This window comes from Bombyx mandarina, chromosome 20, assembly GCF_030267445.1.
Source record: "Bombyx mandarina strain Sakado chromosome 20, ASM3026744v2".
Taxonomy (NCBI): domain Eukaryota; kingdom Metazoa; phylum Arthropoda; class Insecta; order Lepidoptera; family Bombycidae; genus Bombyx; species Bombyx mandarina.
The window spans coordinates 7,152,579-7,173,530 of record NC_143226.1 but is presented as its reverse complement, the minus strand read 5'-3'; the positions used below and the strand labels follow the sequence as shown (position 1 = coordinate 7,173,530).

The 20,952-nt window shown below is 39.5% G+C and overlaps 1 protein-coding gene across 1 annotated transcript in view; it reads right to left on the bottom strand.

The window, feature by feature from the left end:
- Window positions 1-16,269, bottom strand: part of Rhp (GTP-Rho-binding protein rhophilin) — a 132,456-nt gene extending 116,187 nt beyond the window's left edge. The window contains exon 1 of the mRNA XM_028183945.2: window positions 16,091-16,269. The gene's annotated coding sequence lies outside the window, so the exon portion shown is untranslated. The remainder of the gene's footprint in view (window positions 1-16,090) is intronic.
- Window positions 16,270-20,952: the final 4,683 nt, after the last annotated feature.

Sequence of the window (20,952 nt, the reverse complement as noted above, 5' to 3'; positions counted from 1 at the left end):
TCACAAGAGGTCCTACCACCAGTAATTACGCAAATTATAATTTTGCGGGTTTGATTTTTATAATACGATGTTATTCCTTCACCGGGGAAGTCAATCGTGAGCATTTGTTAAGTACGTATTTCATTAGAAAAATTGGTACCCGCCTGCGAGATTCGAACACCGTTGCATCAGCTAGATACGAATGCACCGGACGTCTTATCCTTTAGGCCACGACGACTTTGAACAGAATCTAATCCTAGCAACATCACTGTCAACTGTCCCGCGTATAAAGCCACTTTTGACATACTATAATTGGTCCTTCAGATCGACTGACGTAGTTTACCATCATTAGTGGGTATGTAAAAATTAATGGCGTATTGTTAATCGGTGCGGCATACCAGTGTTGAGTGCGGTATTGTTTGCTACGTGGAAAGGCGCGAGATTATCGCGAAGCGTTGAATGGTAAGCTGAGCCCATGATGTTTTATGCGTCTTCAGTTATTGAGCTATGGAAGGTCTGTTGCTAAACGAAGAATATGTTTGGTTTTGTTAGCTCTTGCTAGGGCAGATGTTGAGTACCGAGAGCTTTGCCTACACGTTCGGTGAAGCTAGCATAACTCCCCGAGGTTCCTAGCAATAAGTAGGAAAAAAAGTAGCGACATAAATGGATAGAATTGCCTCCGATCCGAGAAATGCGTCGTCCCTGCTCACGGCTAGTTCATGTCACTCTTAGACTTTTGCCCTTGTATGCAGACGAGCATAGGGCCCACCTGATGATGAGTGGTTACCGTCGCCCATGGACTTCAGCAATGCCAGGAGCAGAGCCATGCCGCTGCCTACCAAGCCGCTGACTCCGAGGGCTTTGGTAATTAAGTCATTCGTCTATTCAAGCCTGTTACTTTGGTGCTTACAGCAGATTTGATGTTAAGGTCTTATGCAGATAGTTGTACCGGTCACCAGGAAAATGACAAAAGTCCGGTTCTTAGTCAAAGGATCCAGGGAGAAAATACATCCATAAAAGTATTTCGACTGAATTTCAAAACCCTACCGCATTCCTAAGTTTCTCGCTATGTCTTTTGATGAAGAACCTGACGATTATCTTTAAGATCCTCAGACCAGATCATACAGGTTTAACTTAATGGTGCTTTTCGCTAGCAAGTCTACTATACGAAGGATGCGTCCGATTCTCCCGGGATATGATTGGTATTTGGGAGTCGAATTATAATTAACTATCCTTTGTAAGACGTACACCCAAGCGTTCGATTGCTGTCGACACTGTGGTAGGACCTCTTGTGAGTCCGCACGGGTAGGTACCACGACCCCACCTATTTCTGCCGTGAAGCAGTAATGCGTTTCGGTTTGAAGGGTGGGGCAGCCATTGTAACTATACTGAGACCTTAGAACTCATGTCTCATGGTGGGTGGCGGCATTTGTGTTGTAGATGTCTATGGACTCCAGTAACCACTTAATACTAGGTGGGCTGTGAGCTCGTCTAGCTATCTAAGCAAAAATTTAATAAAAAAAGGTAGGAGGGCAGTGAAATCTCGAATTGATAAGTGCCACACGAGCCAACGATTAAAATTGAATCACCCGTCCAAGCATTTATTAGCAAGATTTGATTTAATTTACAAAATATACGCGACGTGTCATTATATAAATGACCGCCATTATACATAAAGCGGAAACATGTAATTTAGTATTATGTGGATGTCAAGGTTTTATTTGATTGTTTAATTTATGACAATACGCTAGATTACAAGCATTATCCTCTAACATTTGAAGACAAGAGTGGATGAAGGGATTTTTGAGTTTTTACATTGAACGAAGGTGTGTCTATAAACCATAGCAATTTTTAGCAATTGCATGTGATGAAGGAGTTATGTACGAAAAATGTAATGTACGAGTTATCTACAATAATAAAATAAGACCTTTTTTTCTCCCTACCTAATCTGGTAGCCTTGAGAGGCTATTCCAGCGTAACCTTAACTAGTAGGTGAGCTCACGGGCTCAACCTGACGACGTTGCTAACACGAACCCTAGCAAGAGCCGTGCTTCGCAGAATCTACCACCGGATGGGAAACGCGACCCACTGAGAAGATCCGGCGAGAAACTCAGTGGGCTGTGTCTGAGGGTTAATTTACTCGTCGAGCCTTTCGTCACAAGCGACGGGTTCGACGAGAACGGTGACCGGTGCTTGAGGTACCTAAAAGCACCGTTGGTGGATTGGAAGGATCCGAGATGACGTGTTTTGGGCGATGTCGACTGCTTTCCATTCTTTCCGCAGGATCGGGAATGTAGTTACCGGCGGCCACGATGAGAGGGTTCTCGTGTCGTGCCGTTTTATCGAAGTGGAATAAGACCACACTATATTTATAAAAATTAACGGAAGCAAAACATTAACTGTCCTCTTCACGCTCATAAGTTAGACCGCGCGAGAGAGAGATGGGCAGACTTATCATGATGCGCATGCAGTGCGACGTCACGCCGCGCGCTTATTCACAAACACTACACAAGCGCAACGTGTGAATGTGTTGAACGAGAGCTACATGGCGGCGGAGTGAGGGTGTTACCGTGGTAGGTTTTATTTTCGTTACGGAATTTCTTGATTCCGTCGCCGCGCTCAAAGCCCGCGATGAAAGCTATGCAATAGCTTAAAAATATGTGGTAAATTTAAATTAACATTATTTGTTGTTTGAAAACGTGTATGTTTATGATTTGCAATTAGTTTATTATGTTATTATATTTTTATTTTTTGTATAATTTCATTATTTGTAGTACTCGATCGATTTGTGCGTAACAAATTATATTCCTGCTAAGTATTTGGGGCATTACGTTAAATACCCTAATTAGGAGCTGGCAGGTAACATCTATATATTAATACGTGATGCAAAAACTTTGTATCCCTTTTTACGAAAATTGCGCGGACGGAGGAGTATGAAATTTTCCACACTTATAGAGAATAGAAGGAGTGCACTATGTTAATATATTTTTTTAAATAATGCATAAAAGATACATTAAATCAATAAAGAAAACATTACACACACTACATACCATGTATTTGACGCACACACGCATGCATACTATTTATTGTCAAACTTTTGTTCTTGACGTCTGTTGTCAAATTGAGAATAGATTAAATATTGTTTGTCTTTGTTAATATTTTGTTATAGTGTAGTCTTGGCGAAATTTGTGATTATAGAAGTTTTTTTTTTTTTTTTTTATTGCCCTTGTAGGCAGACGAGCATACGGCCCACCTGATGGTGAGTGGTTACCGTCGCCCATGGAATTCAGCAATGCCAGGGGCAGAGCCAAGCCGCTGCCTACCGCTAAGTATAAAATACAATCATAATAGTGTACAAACTTATTATACAATTCCAATTAATTATAGTCGAATTTCGACTACTGCGGGACCTCTAGTTTAAATAATAACAGTTACAATTCTGAATACAAATTATCCGTTTCGGTCGAATTATGACCTTGGCGCGACCTTCAGCGGAGACGACAGTCTTCCGAATAACACTACGCTTTCCCTATCAACGTTTCTCGATAGTTTCGGACGAAATTGTGCTGAAAACATTATCTGAGCTGATGACGTTTAGGAATTTTATATCTTTACTGGTGGTAGGACCTCTTGCGAGTCCGCGCGGGTAGGTACCACCGCTCTGCCTATTTCTAGCATATAATAGCAATTCTCTCCAGTATCCACTTAACACCGGGTGGGCTGTCGTCTACCCATTTATACTATATCTTTATCAACTACAAGCGGCCCGCTCCGGCTCCGCTCGGGTCTTTAACAAAAATTTCAACGATATTTGACGTTGTTTTATTTTTTAAAATAATAGAACACTTATTGCGGCATAACTATAATAGTTAGACATATGCTGTCCCGACACTTTTTGAAAATAATAATGTGTTCTACAAAGTCGTAGTACATTATTTTATTCTATCACTAGCGACCCGCCCTCGCTTCGCTTCGGAAACATTAAAACACACATGAAACAAAAAAAAAAAAAAAAAAGTAGCCTATGTTCATCAGGGACAATGTCGGCTTCTAATGGAAAAAGAATTTTTCAAATCGGTCCAGTAGTTTCGGAGCCTATTCGAAACAAACAAACAAACAAATCTTTCCTCTTTATAATATTATATTATAGTAAGTATAGATGTATAGTTTTCGCAGGGCACGTGATGTAAATAATATTTTAGGTATTTTTTTTACACCTTGGGTTACATTATTGTAGTTTTAGTGAGGATCCCTAATTTTTTTCAAAAAAGTAGGAGTGGGTAATATCGGTTTTGCCGCGTATCGAATCGTATCTATATATCGAGGATCAATATCGGATATTGAATCTATATATTTTCTGAATCTATATATTGATGGATGCTAGTAGATTTTCTCGATTCATGATATTTGAGATTTGAAACGATACGCTGATATAATATCGTAGTAGATATAGATTTAAGTCAACGTTATACGGTTGGTTTTCTGATATCAATTTATAATATGATCTTAAAGTAATAAAAAGAACATGAAAATAAAAATATCAAAAAAACTTTCCTTCATGCTTTTACCAGGCTTAGGACTGGCTACATTATTTTCAGTTTTTAGTATTTTGTGTCTTAATTTAAAATTACAAAATATACCAAAAGAGTGTAGATTTCAAAAGTTTAATACAAACACAAGAAATAAACTCAATTATTTGGATTCAACTAAAAATAGAAAAATGTGTACTTTAAAAATCAAACACAAAAAACTTTTAAGTATTTATAAACACTTGTCCAAAAATTCTAGTTCAAGGTCAAAGCGCGTGAAATTAAATTCAACGATGCAAATAGGCTATACTGCATTCAAGTTAGGGTTGAAAGTTGAAACTTCTTTCCTTAATTGTATCCTGCTGATACGCTAAGAATAATCTACAGACATATGGACTTAAATATAAGGTTTACAATTGTATGGATAATGCCTGTTTCTGTTTCATTCATCACATGATATCCCTATCGTGCGCTCACTCACTCTGGCCGATTCGATACGAACCAAACGAATATTGCTGATATTAACGAATCGGTACGATATGCCGATGCGCATCACATCGAGCGATATCGTGTATCGGCTGATATCGAAATATAGATGTCGATTCACGAATCGGTACGATATGGCGATGCGCATCACATCGAGCAATATCGTGTATCGGCTGATATCGATATATAGATTTCGTGCGGGGCGATATCGGATTCAACGATATTGCTGCGATATATAGATATTGAATCTATATACGATTTATATCACCCACTCCTACAAAAAAGATTATAGCCTATGTCACTCGGGAATATTGTAGCTTCCAAACAGTGAAAGAATTTTTGTAATTAATAATTATTAATGGTTCGCGCGATGAGAAAATCGAGATTACAGGAGCATTGTAATTAAAACTGCTTTTATTGTACATTTAATTTCAAGTCTAGAAATGTTTTTTATAAAAAAAACTAGCTGACCCAGCAGACTTCGTAGTGCCTCAATCGATAAATAAAAGACCTAAACTTTATTTAATTGCGAGCATTTTCATATTTATCTACCTTTTAAACCTTCTCTGGACTTCCACAAATAATTCAAGACCAAAATTAGCCAAATCGGTCCAGCCATTCTCGAGTTTTAGCGAGACTAACGAACAGCAATTAATTTTTATATATATATACATAGATAGAGCGTAGTTAGCGCAATATTCAAATATCGATGAATAACAAACAGCTTAAACGTTTGTAACCACGGATAATGTAAAATATTCGAAACTTCGGACAATAATATTATAATGACAATAATAAACGCGGTATTAAAACCGTAAAACTTGTTTTAAATGTGTCAAGTGTATGTACTATGGATTACAATTCAATTATTTTACGACAAAATTACGTAAAATAAAATCGACGGTTAGATTTTATTTTTATTGCTTAGATGGGTGGACGAGCTCACAGCCCACCTGGTGTTAAGTGGTTACCGGAACCCATAGACATCTAATGCGCCATCCACCTTGAGATATAAGTTCTAAGGTCTCAAGTATAGTGAGAACGGCTGCCCCACCCTTCAAACCGAAACGCATTACTGCTTCACGGCAGAAATAAACAGGGCGGTGGTACCTACCCGTGCGGACTCACAAGAGGTCCTACCACCAGTAACGCTACTTTTATAACGTTACTTCGTTCTTTCGTCGTGAAGTCGTTAGCCTACTGAGTTTCTCGCCGGATCTTCTCAGTGGGTCGCGTTTCTGATCCGATAGTATATTCTGCGAAGCACGGTTCTTGCTAGGGCCAGAGTTAGCAACACTCCGGTTTGAGCCCCGTGAGCTCACTTACACGTCAAGGAGAAGTTAAAATAGCCTCTCAAGGCTATCAGCACAGGTAGGGAAAAACTGAAGTCTTTATTGGCACAGCAACAATGAAAATGTGTTCGTATAATCAAATTATACTTGTATTTTTTTGCATTACCCACGCTGTATCGTTTATATAATATGGTATGTAGGATAAAAACTTAAAATAATCATGCTTAAATAGCAAACTAAACTGACAATTGATTCGATCTTTTGTTGTTTCCTGTGGTCTGGAGGTAATAGCGAAGTTACAATATTATTGTGCCTTTTTGTCCCTAACTATACGCCGGTAGTCTAAAGAGTTATTCTAGAGGCTCAATTTGAGAGAAATTTCTAACACTAGCCCTAGAAAGAGCAGTGCTTCGCTGAATCTGTCACTAGATCGGAATTGCATTGTTGTATCGATCTTATGTCTGAGGGTGAATGCCGTCATCCACTTTCAGACAAAAGATTGAATTCTTTATTTATGTCCAGCTTTATTGTAATGGCTGTCGAAAACCCTCAAACCAGAAAGCGTGTCGGCAAGTCAGAAATGAGCAGGATGGTGGTAGCGTAGTCGTCGTGGCCTAAAGGATAAGATGTCCGGTGCATTCGTATCTAGCGATGCACCGGTGTTCAAATCCCGCAGGCGGGTACCAATTTTTCTAATGAAATACGTACTCAACAAATGTTCACGATTGACTTCCACGGTGAAGGAATAACATCGTGCAATAAAAATCAAACCCGCAAAATTATAATTTGCGTAATTACTGGTGGTAGGACCTCTTGTGAGTCCGCACGGGTAGGTACCACCGCCCCGCCTATTTCTGCCGTGAAGCAGTAATGCGTTTCGGTTTGAAGGGTGGGGCAGCCGTTGTGACTATACTTGAGACCTTAGAACTATATCTCAAGGTGTGTGGCGCATTTACGTTGTAGATGTCTATGGGCTCCAGTAACCACTTAACACCAGGTGGGCTGTGAGCTCGTCCACACATATATGCAATAAAAAAAAAAAAAAAAGCTACTGGAGTTTTTTATCCCTTTCTAACATAGAATTAAATACAAACGTATGACGCTGTATTTCACTAATCATTGCATATTTATTTCTTCTCAGTAATTTTTTTTTTTGCGAATCACCTTATACATTGGGTTATTGGTTCATCGATGGTTTAATTTCCGGTCATCGTTCTCGTCAAGCCCGTCGCTTGCGACGAAGGGCTCGGCGAGTAAATCAACCCATAGACACAGCCCACCGAGTTTCACGCCGGATCTTCTCAGTGGGTTCCGTTTCCGATTCGGCGGTAGATTCTGCGAAGCGCGGCTCTTGCTAGGGTTCGTGTTAGCAACGTCGTCAGGTTTGAGCCCCGTGAGCTCACCTACTAGTTAAGGTTACGCTGGAATAGCCTCTCAAGGCTACCAGATTAGGTAGGGAGAAAAAAAGGTCTTATTTTATTATTGTACATAACTCGTACATTACATTTTTCGTACATAACTCCTTCATCACATGCAATTGCTAAAAATTGCTATGGTTTATAGACACACCTTCGTTCAATGTAAAAACTCAAAAATCCCTTCATCCACTCTTGTCTTCAAATGTTAGAGGATAATGCTTGTAATCTAGCGTATTGGCATAAATTAAACAATCAAATAAAACCTTGACATCCACATAATACTAAATTACATGTTTCCGCTTTATGTATAATGGCGGTCATTTATATAATGACACGTCGCGTATATTTTGTAAATTAAATCAAATCTTGCTAATAAATGCTTGGACGGGTGATTCAATTTTAATCGTTGGCTCGTGTGGCACTTATCAATTCGAGATTTCACTGCTTTATGCTGAAGTAGCCTCTCAAGGCTATCAGCATAGGTAGGAAAATAAAAAGTACAATTTTATTGATTTGTTATTATTTTGGCCTCAAATGACGTCACACGCAATGGTATTACTTTCGGCCGAGTTTTGTAGTTCGCGCGGCAATTACAGATGTCCGGTTCCCCTATCACAAAACACGTGCTATATCTTAAACGACACGTGTTCAGTAAATAAACACGCGCGTGTCATTTAAAAGTCAATGAATGCTTGTCATTTTTGCCTGTTAAGATAATCGGCGTCATAAAGTGTGTTTGTTTTGTGAATATTTTAATTCTACCTTCGATCATTTAATGTCCGGTGATCGAGCCTGCTGTACCGTGCGAGCCTGCTCTAGTGATGGTCAGTATCAGTGTTATTGTCTAAGATATACAGCATTCGGTGTTCGTTGTAATTGTAGGAACACAAGAATTAATTCTAGATTAAGAACCGTGAATTTGGAACGTGTTTTTATTTATTAAGTTAAGTGGTTACCGGAGCTCACGGATATTTACAACGTAAATGTCACCACCCACCTTGAGATATGAGTTCTAAAGTCTCAGTTTTTACAGTACAACGGCTGCCCCACCCTTCAAGCCGAAACGCATTACCGCTACACGGCAGAAACAAGCAGGATGATCGTACCTACCCGTGCGGATTCACAACACGTCCTACCACGAGTGTGCTTAGTGCGAGTTTTTTAACGTTCTCGATAGCGTAAACGTTAACTCAAGTTTGTATGGAGTTCGCGGTCGGCGGTGTATCGCGTTCCGAACTCGCAGGAGGTTTGGCCCCCGGCCCGAAAAAAAAGACGTTTGTATGGAGTTGGAAAGTTAGCGTACGTTTGCCGCTAGGGGCGCTGTTGCTACTCCTTACAAATTTGAGTTAACTTTTACGCTATCGTAACGTTAAAGAACGTTAAAAAATTCGCACTAAGCACTCTGTAGAACAGTTTCTGGTTCCCATGTCCAAGGCAACCCAAAGTGGACCGTTACGCATTTCTTCCTGAAGGGGAATTGTTTTACTATATCGAAGGTTGAAAGGCTATTTGGTTTAAACGATAATTCGCTAAATACGCGACATTTATCTGTGTAATTAAAGATGCGTTTTTAATTGAACTTCAATTAAGTTTACCTCATTCAAATAGCTGGAGAATTTTTTTGGTATGATATTTTTCCCAAATTTTAAACTAGAAATGGCTCTACTGTTATGTTGCAAAAATGTTACTTAAGCCAAATAGCCTTTCATCTTTTGATATTCTACTTTTTATTGCTTAGATGGTTGGACGAGCTCACAGCCCATCCGGTGTTAAGTGGTTACTGGAGTGGTTAAGTTCTAAGGTCTCAAGTATAGTTACAACCCTTCAAACCGAAACGCATTACTGCTTCACGGCAGAAATAGGCAGGGTGGTGCTACCTACCCGCGCGGACTCACAAGAGGTCCTACCACCAGTAAAAACGGTCTTCTTATTTGTCTCCACCTTATTCGACTAGGTGGAGTCGGCACAGCTAATTTTTCTTTTCCATTCTCTTTTATCAGCCGTCATCTCAACACTCCTCTATTTCTCATATCGTCATTCACACACTCCATCCATGTCTTCTTCGGTCGACCTCTTCCCCCTCTACCTTGCACTGCCTCTCCATTCATCTCCTAGTCACATGCATCTCCTCTCTACGCATCACATGTCCATACCACGCTAACCCCTCTATATTATAATATTTTAAATGAAACTTCAAACACAAATAAAATAAGACAAGCAACATTTATCACTCGAAAGGCAATTAGAAAAACGGGCAGACAGTAACAATGGGAGTCGAAGTTTTGACCTTCAAATGTGTGACTTTAGAGATTAATCAATCTGTAATACGTTTGCTTAAGCCTGTTTATGACGAACACGGTTAATACGTTGGCACTAATTAGTCGTGATCAGGAATTCCCTTGTTTGTTCATTAGCCAACATTTTTTTATTTATTGCTTAGGTGTGTGGACGAGCTCACAGCCCACCTGGTGTTAAGTGGTTACCGGAGCCCATAGACATCTACAACGTAAATGCGCCACCCACCTTGAGATATAAGTTCTAAGGTCTCGGTATAGTTACAACGGCTGCCCCGCCCTTCAAACTGAAACGCATTACAGCTTCACGGTCGAAATAGGCGGGGCGGTGGTACCTACCCGTGCGGACTCACAAGAGGTCCTACCACCAGTAAACTTGCTGCGGGTGTCGTTTGTAGCGACTAAGGAATTCATCGGAGATCAGGCAACAGCCTTCTCTGACTATTCTAGTACAGTATCTTGATATCTCTATAATGTCTTGATCTAGTATATCACTAGTTACCTCGATCGCCATTCGAGATTTACTAGTATGATAAGCCCGCGCGGGTAGGTACCACTATCCTACGAATTTCTGCAACGTAGCATACTTTCAGTTTGAAGGCTTCGTACAATAGAATTAAAAGTTCGACCTAATATTTTGAGGTGGGCGGTGGAATCCACGTTTTGTTCACTTATCATCATCATCATTCCCCTACCCTTCTCCCAGTCACCTGGGGCCGGCGCAACATGTTATCTCCTTCCATACTCCTCTATCATATACCATTTCTTCGCTCACTCCCCACTTACACATATCGTCTTTCACGTAATTCATCCATTTCTTCTTAGGTTTACCTCTTCCTCTATAGCCTTCTACATTTATAATGAACACTCTCTTACCAACATTGTGCTCACTAATCTAAACATCAAATAACCGTGGAAGATGGATTTTCGTCTTGATTTTGAGATCTTTATGGATGGTACACGGTTGCGTTATGCTGTCCATGTTGTTTTTTTTTATTCCTACCTATGCTGATAGCCTTGAGAAGCTGTATCAGCTTCGCCTTAACGTGTAGGTGAGCTCACAGGGCTCAAACCGAAGTGTTCTTAACACTGGCCCTAGCAAGAGCAGTGCTTCGCAGAATCTACCACCGGATCGGAAACGCGACCTACAGTGAAGATCCGGCGAGAAACTCAATGGGCTGTGTCTAGGGGAGAATTCGCTCGTCGAGCCCTTCGTCGCAAGCGATGGGTTCGACGAGGACGGTGACCGGTGCTTGTGGTACCTAAAAGCACCGTTAATGGATTAGGAGGATCCGTAATGACGTGTTTTGGGCGTCCATGTTGTACGAAGCATTCTCAGCCGGCGCCATGTTTCAAATGCGTCATTGTCATCCGGCCTGCCCTCGGTAGAGTCCACATTTGAGAATCGCACAGAAATACTGACAATACCGAATTATCGGCAATATAAGTGATAAACTTCGTTTCAGGTTCTCGGGAAACGTTGATGCTATACGAAAATGAACAAAATCGATTTTAATTATTTTTCGTATCAACGAAGTTTGTTATAACGAGACTCGAGTACAATGTGACCAATTCATTTTATTTTTGTTTTTTTTTTCTTCTTTCTTCGTAACGTCCGCGTCATCGAGCCGTGAAGTAGGTAATTACTGGATCAGCAGCCATTTGTCGGGCGATAACGAATGACGAATGTTTGCTTGTAAGAAGATGCCTTCGAGACGCGATCCTGACAATAGCAGTTCTATCTTCCATCCATTGTGCGTTGTAAGTTCGGATTTTTTTGGCATGGTCCACACTAAAAACGTTATTCTTTAAGAATATTGCAGAAATATTTGCGTACCACACGTGTGTTCATTTTAAAATCTGACAGCACACTAAAATTGGACATATTCTAAAATAGCTAATTCGAAGAAATAATTAAGAATAGAAGATTGCACAAAGTGGGAATGAGTTGCTCGCTTCGGGCATTTCAATATTGCAATAATTGTTACGTTATAATACGCAAAGTAAAAATGAATATTTAAAAAAATATGTAATATTTAAAAAAAAGACATGCCCGGTGAGTTTCTTGCCAGTTCTTCTCAGGACGGAGGCTTCAATAAATATGTACTTTCATTTATTTTGAATAAATTTTTTTTGATTTGATTTGAATGTGTTATTGCACACCTGTACGTCATAAATATTGGTTACAATGTTATTTCTACGTAAACGCACCCCCAAAACAAGAATAAGACCATAAAAAGCTTATCTATACACGATTTTTCTGTACAGGTATAAACAATATAGGGGTGCCTAATACTTTTGCTCGGGGCTGTATATACTGGTGGTAGTCCGCGCGGGTAGGTACCACCACCCTGCCTATTTTTGCCGTGAAGCAGTAATGCGTTTCGGTTTGAAGGGTGGGGTAGCCGTTGCAACTATACTGAGACCTTAGAACTTATATCTCAAGGTGGGTGGCGCATTTACGTCGCAGATGTCTATGGGCTCCACTAACCACCAGATGGGCTGTGAGTTCGTCTACACATCTAAGCAATAAAAATAATAAAAAACATGTTCGTGTTATAATTATTACGTTGCTTTGAACCCGCTTACGAGTAGTCCGTAGTTAGTTGAGCAGGTATCAATCACATCACAGTGTGGGTAGTGCCATTTTGACACATAAATTCGAAGTCCCGACTGTGTAGCGTAAGGACTAACGCAGCTTTTATAGAGGACGCACGATTATGCTACAGAAGGAACACGCGGCCTTATAGAAGTCACACTTGGTTTGTTATAAGGTCTGCAGGTACTAAAATCATCGGCGTTCCAGTCCAGGGTTCTCCGATATTTTAGATACGTATCGCGATGGTCAGCAGAGTCTATCGAGAAATTTGTTGTTCAGGGTAGGGTCAACGGTAAAAGACCTCGTGGGCGAAGTCCCATGCGCTAGACTGATCAAGTGAAAGACCTTACCAAAATCCCACTTGACAAGTGCGTGTGGCAAGACTCGGTTCGCGAATCAAGAAGAACATCTGTCAAGGCTATAAACCATGATTCCACAAGACCACGACTGCTCTGCCAAGAGCAACTAACTATGATAATGACCCAAGAGCTCCCGACTGCGGAGAAGATTCTGGTAAGAGATCTTTTAGATGAGAAGCAAGGTATAACATATAGTTGAAATTTTAAAAACTTAATCATGATTAAAACTCCATCCGCGCGTAGATGCAATATCTCCTTATGCTACCAACGATTGGGTAGTTTTTTTTTTATTAAAACTAATTTCAGTTTAGTTTCGTGTTTGTTATTTTCATTTTTTTATTTCCCTACCTAATCGCCGGTAGCCTAAAGGGCTATTTCAGTTACGCACGGTTTGGTAGGTGAGTTTACAGGGTTCAACTTGGGAGGACTTGCTAAAACTGGCCCTAGCAACAACAGTGCTTCTCTGAATCTACCTCCGGCTCTTAATCGCGACTCACCTAGAACATCCGGCTTGAAACTCAATGGGTTAGCATCGCTCGATACAAGTACACTGGAGAGTTGTATCCTTCGAGCTAATGACAGAGTTTCAACTGATTCAGTTATATCTTAACAATCGATACGTGGGCGTAACGCTACAACTTCGTCTTTAGATTTTAGTGAACTGTATTTAATCGGTAAGAACCGTTTATCCTATGGGCACGTTGGTGTTAAATCAAATTGAGCTCAATCTGTGTACAAATTAAGTTCTAAGTTAATTGTAGATCATATATGTCGGCGCAAATATGACTATTTACCTACTGATCATCAACTAATTACTCTGTGATAAGAAATTAATGTTAAACAGTTCCTTTTATTGTAATTTCAATACTTTAAAACGTGTTTGAAAAACGTGTAAACCCGCTCACGTGTTTGAAAAACGTGTAAACACGCTCACGTGTTTAAAACGTGTCAACACGCTCACGGGTACGAAGCCCCATAAATACGGCCGTGCTGTCTAGCACTGATCCCACTTCGATAAAGCGGCACGACACGAGAACCCTCTCATCGTGGCCGCCGGTAACTACATTCCCGATCCTGCGGACAGAATGGAAAGCAGTCGACGTCGCCCAAAACACGTTATCTCGGATCCTCCCGATCCACTAACGGTGCTTTTAGGTACTTCAAGCACCGGTCACCGTTCTCGTCGAACCCGTCGCTTGCGACGAAGGGCTCGACGAGTAAATTAACTCTCAGACACAGCCCACAGAGTTTCTCGCCGGATCTTCTCAGTGGGTCGCGTTTCCGATCCGGTGGTAGATTCTGCGAAGCACGACTCTTGCTAGGGTTCGTGTTAGCAACATCGTCAGGTTTGAGCCCCGTGAGCTCACCTACTAAAGTTAGGGTTACGCTGACATAGCCTCTCAAGGCTCTCAGCTTAGGTAGGAAAAAAAAAAAAAAAAAAGCACTGATTGATTCGTGTCCGAGCCGTTGTACTGTACGGATATCTCTGTAACGTTGTTATGCTTCTCGTGCAATATACGAAGTTCTTGTGAAGTTCTCGTGAAGTTTTGTTTCGGAAACCCAAACATGAGTTATCGTCAACAAAGCAATAACCGTGACGTCAGCAATGCTGACGTCACACTTTTTAAAAACGTTCCATCTGTATCTCCCTCCACATATAAATATAATTCCAATTATGTGTGGGTGTCAGAATTGAAATTAATGTATTAATAACATGCACCGAAAGTACTTTGGAATTAATTCTAGAATTTTAGGTCAATGTTATTTAAAAAAATATAGCTTGTATGGCGATAGGCAGTGGCTTAGCCTCTGGCGTAGCTGACGTTCACCAAGGAAGGTAACCAGTTACCATCAGACATGCCTTACGCTGACACCGACTTTATGTATCAGTAGCACAGGAAATTTGTCGCAGCAAGAGGATTTGTTGCATCACAAGATATCCTGGTATAATTGTTACATATTGCGTTTTACGACATGGGCCACATACGTTTTTGATGGTATGCCACTCTGGATTCCTTAAGACACCACTTCCTCATCATTCGTCTGCGGTAGATAGTATTCTCTAATTTTTTTCCGTAGGTTTTTCTATTCTCGATTCCTGTTTTACGGACTATAATAGGTGTCTGTGTTAATTAGTCTGGTTATTTGTTTCCGTCAATTTCCAACCAATATGTTTATTCTGAAGAAGTGAGCGAAGAAATGGTATATGATAGAGGAGTATGGAAGGAGAAAACATGTTGCATCGACCCCAGGTGACTTGGAGAAGGGCAGGAGAATGATGTGTATTAAAATAGTCTTCAATTGCTTATTTGAAGTCATCAAAAGATATAACATTTTAAAAACATTTTAAACGCTAGTAGGCTTTTAGGAACATAGCAATAAGAATTTATGGTGCCAGGTTCTTACTTATTGTAGTAAATGTCTAGATGAGTCCACGATGTACCTTATTATTAAAGCCCATAGACATCCCGACGTCACCTTGAGACACGTCGTGGAAACATTATGCTTTATAGATAGTGCAAAGATGTAGACGAAATATAGGTACGCAATGTTTTTTGATTTGGGAGCACACAAGTTACACCTAGATTATCGGTACAGTTCGAAGTTAGAATTATACAGAACTGCATCAATGAATTACAAACATATCAGTGGACCTGACGTTCTGCTTGCCAATAATTATGCTGATATGGTAAAATATATTCTCGCCAAAAGAAGTTTATATTCGGTTTTCTCTCGATAAGTTAATAACAACGGTATCAGCAAGCCTCGAAAATGTACTCGTAATGTCAATGAAATTTAAATAGAGTTCTGAATTTTCAGAACTGGTTCTATACGATATAATCTTTGTTTCTGGGATATTTAATTAATCTTGAAAGGTAATTGGGTTTGTATATTCTTAGCTCCATTAATCAAATGCACATAGGTACCTACGAAGTTTTTAAAACTATTCACTACCAATTAAATAAATACGATAACAAAATTTAAAAAACGGCGTCCTCATTTCTAAAACGATTCTAAATTGCATTTTTATCGTACAACTAAAATACCAATAATAGTTTTGATCGTTAATTCCTAATACAGAGAAGGAATGCATCGTGTACACTTCGAACAACCGTACAAAATCATGGACCCACCTTTTAACAAACGCTGAACTCCACTTCACAATGAATAACACTGCACTGTTAATAATAATACTCTTTGTGATTTTTTTATAGTAATTGCGGATAAGTAAGCGCGTATTTTGTCAAAGCGTATAAACACAGAAACAACCACGCTCAACGCGACCGCCGCCAAACTGACTTCGACTTGAACTAACAAAAATATCAATCCACTACGTTCCTTGGCAGCCGTTCCGCTTCGTTGTTTTTGTACTCCATCGCTTTGTTTGATGCTCATTTCTCTCTATCAAGTTGAAGAAATGAATTTTCAACATAAGTTTTCGTGTTTTTTATTTTGACAGTAAGTATTTTGGTTATATTTTTAGTATAACTTTGAAACTGGGAGCATTATACTGTTTAGCGTCACGATGCAAGCATTTTGCAAATGTCAGATGATAACAAAATGATTAGGTTTGGTTTTGTATACCTAACCGCCTAGCTGAAATTAATATCGTCTGTAAATGTCAAAGGTAATTTTAAATGAACAAAATTAGCGTAGATCTAATTTTGGGTATTTCCTTTGGCCGATATAATAAACTTAATAAGTTCGTTTTCCAATTCTAGATAAAGCTGGACTCATGCCCTTTTTTCACAAAAGACATGTAGCATTTCAACAACAGCAATGAATTGCACAACGCGCGCCGTTACCGCCATATTTTTCCAGTATTTTTCGCGCCATACGTGCATACTGTCTGTTTCCGATTTATCATTTACTTATTTTCTTAGTAATAATAATCAATTGAGCAATTACTTTGCACTGTACTTGTTATTTTTTTCGTTTTAAATTGGTTTTTGCTGTTCTTGTTTTTATCAATTTGACGAAACAGGTATTTGAAAAACAGTTTTTGTTCTCGAAAGAAATCGTTAGGATAAGTATGTCTAACTATCAAATTAGGTAAAGAAAAATGATCTTTAAAGTAAGCGTCATAAAGTTCCAATTATGTTATTAGATCTTGACAAGGAACATTTTTGTTTTGTTTTTGTCGAACAAATATTCTGGAGATCAAAGTTTAATATAATATCTACATACAAAATATTGCATAGCAATCTAAGCACTTAAAAGGTATAAAAACCGTGATGATTGGTTGAGTAGGTTATTGTCTATTTTGACGGTTCCGTCTTGATTTAAAAAGAAACAGAGTTTGACATTGTCGTTAACATAAAGAGCAGGTAAGTTCTTAGATTATCTCAGGGCAACTTGGGATTCAATACATTTTTTTCGGGCAGGGGACCGATCCACACACACCTCACACGCCTCACACATGAGGTTTCACACATAGGAGGCGCGCGGGGTTTTTGCGTCTTTTTGGAACGGGGCACGGGGTAAGTTAGGACCTGAGACTTTTCGTGTTTACCAGAAAAATGTTGAAATAATCATCCCGAAGCGTTAAATACATACAAGCGTTCGTAGTATATTGGCAATTCCACTAGCTGGAATGAAACGCGTGTGTTTCGTGACAATACGATGGATTAAAAAAAAACAAATCCCACCGAGATTATAAATTTGTCCAATTACAGGGCTGATTTGGAAGGTCTAATTCACGTCCAAAACATGTAAGTAAGCACGTAGTTAAGCATTCTACTATTAGTACTTTTGTAGGTACTACTTCTTGTACTTTTGACGAATCATGTTGCTGATAACTCTCTTTCTGTAATCTGACGAAGCGTGTTGCGGATAATAACATGTACTTTTAGGTTAGGAATATCATGTTCTTTTTTTATAATAAATTTAATACAAGTAATAAATTTAAAATGTACGTTAACATAATTATATTGAATTCTTTTTCTACTAACTCAGTTGTATGAAAGTGTCTTGAAATACGCTGTAGCCCCGGATTCGTTGAGGTCGCATTTCTTTTGGGTGCAATCGAACTTTTCATTTCTAACGTCCCCAATCTTCAGGAAAAATAATCATACTCTTACGCTATGAAGAACTCAGAGAGAGTTTGTAACTCCATCACTCTGATTCCGTGGTCGTGTTGCCTCGTCTGGCTACATAAAATATTTACTCCTTAAATCATATAGGTACTATCATGCCCTCATTTGGATTTCCCGTAAATGGATGAAGAGAATTAAACCCACACCAACTGATCAAATGAATCCAAAATAAGTCTACCCACTAATTACACCAATTATGAAGCTGCCATATTTTTTTGTATAACTGTCGTAAAACAACTGTCGACGTGCTGTGTCCGTGAATGTTGCTGCCAACCTTGAGAACTCTTCAAACTGGAGAGCATTATTTAGCGTCAGAGGTTTTTTTAAGATTGAAGGATTACGGGTGGCCCGGAGGCTTTTCCAGTCTCACCAGGACAGGTGGGCGAATAAAGGTTCAGCCAGGAGGGGTGGGCTTTGCTAACAGCTGCTCGAACGCCTCCGAAGGAGACCTAACAACTGAAGAGCAATTGCTTCGCGAATGAATCTACTACCGGATCGGAATCGCGACCCGCTGAGAATATCCGGCGAGAAACTCAGCGGGCTGATGTATAAGCTAGGTTGCACGTCGACCTCTTTGTCGAATTCGAGTAACTACATCAGAGTGACATCAGAGGTATGCGAGATAGGGGTGGATATGAATCAACTTTTCTCGGCTGTATTTTGTCTGGACCATGTCAATGGTGTCCCTGTTTGAATGGTACGTAGAAGCCTCGTTGCCTCTGCGGACGGAACTTATTGCTTCATCATCGAGGGTAAATTCTCGTACAAGCGCCTGAGATCTCTTAGTAGCAGGTGTTCTCGGAACGCAACATCTCTATACGTATGAAGTGATGGCTATCGGTGAAAGATCTTTCCTGTCGTCGTATAGCCCTACAAACCGGAGTTGATAGGTTTTTAAAGACGTAGGGAAAGATCTTTAACTTGTGTTGTATGATGGCTACCGACTACCGCCAAATTTTTTATTTATTGCTTAGGTGGGTGGACGAGCTCACAGCCCACCTGGTGTTAAGTGGTTACTGCAGGCCATAGACATCTACAACGTAAATGCGCCACCCACCTTGAGATATAAGTTCTAAGGTCTCAAGTATAGATTTACAACGGCTGCCCCACCCTTTAAACCGAAACGCATTACTGCTTCACGGCAGAAATAGACAGGGTGGTGGTACCTACCCGCGCGGACTCCCAAGAGGTCCTACCACCAGAAATTACGCAAATCATAATTTTGCGGGTTTGATTTTTATTACACGATGTTATTCCTTCACCGTGGAAGTCAATCGTGAACATTTTTTGAGTACGTATTTAATTACAAAAATTGGTACCCGCCTGGGATTCGAACACCGGTGTATCGCTCAACACGAATGCACCGGACGTTTTATGTTTAGGGTCACGACGACTTCAAAATACATTTATGCAGTATGGAGCGTAGAGGTAAGAAGCAACCATTTTGTATAGGGGACAACTTGAAAAAGTGTCTACCTGTAAGCAGCAAGCTATTGCTGAAAGACTCGCTGAAATAGCGCTAGTGTAGGAGGTGGGATTGATATGAATATAGCCGATTTAAACATAGTGAAGTGTGGTGGATTGAAGTGAAGTGTGCTGGTTTATTGCGCTGTTTTTTAAATCTTTCCACTTGCTACCGTGGCACCACCTATAATTAGGTCCCTTTCAGCGGACACTTTTTGATACACTGAAATAGTACTAATTACTTCTACTCTTCATAGTAGTCATTAAAAGCTAAAATAAGCGGCAAGCTAAACAAAGATTAAATACTAAAACAAATATATTAAATACAATAAAAATTAGTCGATTTTTTTGTGATTCAGGTAAGTCTATACTAATATATAAATCTACAGTGGTTTTTACGGATGTTCCGTTATAACTACTGAATCATCCATCCGATTGACTTGAAACTTGGTGTCCATGTAGAAAATACACGTACTTAATGGATAGGCTAATATTTATATGAGTGTTGGACTCCCTAATAATAATTACATTAAATAATAATGCTAATTTTAAATGCGCGGCGAAGCGGGCGAGTACGGCTAGTCGTTAATAATTCCCTAAAATAATGATTGAACTAATTTTAGACTGTTTTGTATATTTTTTGTTTCCCTATTGCGGTAATAATGTCATGTTAGATTATTATACCATAAAGATATTGTAATAGGTTCTAAAAAAGGATCGAACAGGTTGATCTACAGAATTATGGAGATTTTGTTTTACGAATGGTATAAAAAATGTGTGTAGGTCTGGTTAAATAAAAAAATGATTAAAATTAATATTGACGCTTGGTGGATTGATTTATCACTAGTTTTATTGTAGGTATAGCTCAAAAAGTCAAAGCTCATCTCGTGCTGAATGGTTTTCCGAAGATATCATAACTTGACTGCCATAAAGCTTATGTGTTAAGGTCTAAAGCTCAATTGTATTGTGTGACAGTTGTTCCATCTACATGACAGCTTCACGGCAGAAATAGACCGGCTTAAAATACGTAGTATCAACTGAAATCTATACATATAAATAAAGTTAGGGTGTCTGTTTGTAATATTGAAATAACCGCTCTGTACTACATGCATATGAATATATATACGGTACGTACACCAAAATAACATTTTTTACAATTTTTGTCTGTTTGTTCCGGCCAATCTGTCGAACGGCTGGACCGATTTTGATGAGACTCACTAATAGGTGGCTGATCCTACCGCGCGCAACATTGCGGGACTCGCCTATCAATAATATAATGTTTCCGAAGCGAAGCGAGGGCGGGTCGCTAGTTTATTAATAATATGAAAAGATGAAAATTTTCCTTTAAAACATAAATAAATCAGAAGTAATTAGTTTCAACAGAACTTTTTTACTTAAATGAAATTGTGATTGTCTGTATTTTGTAATTTTTCATT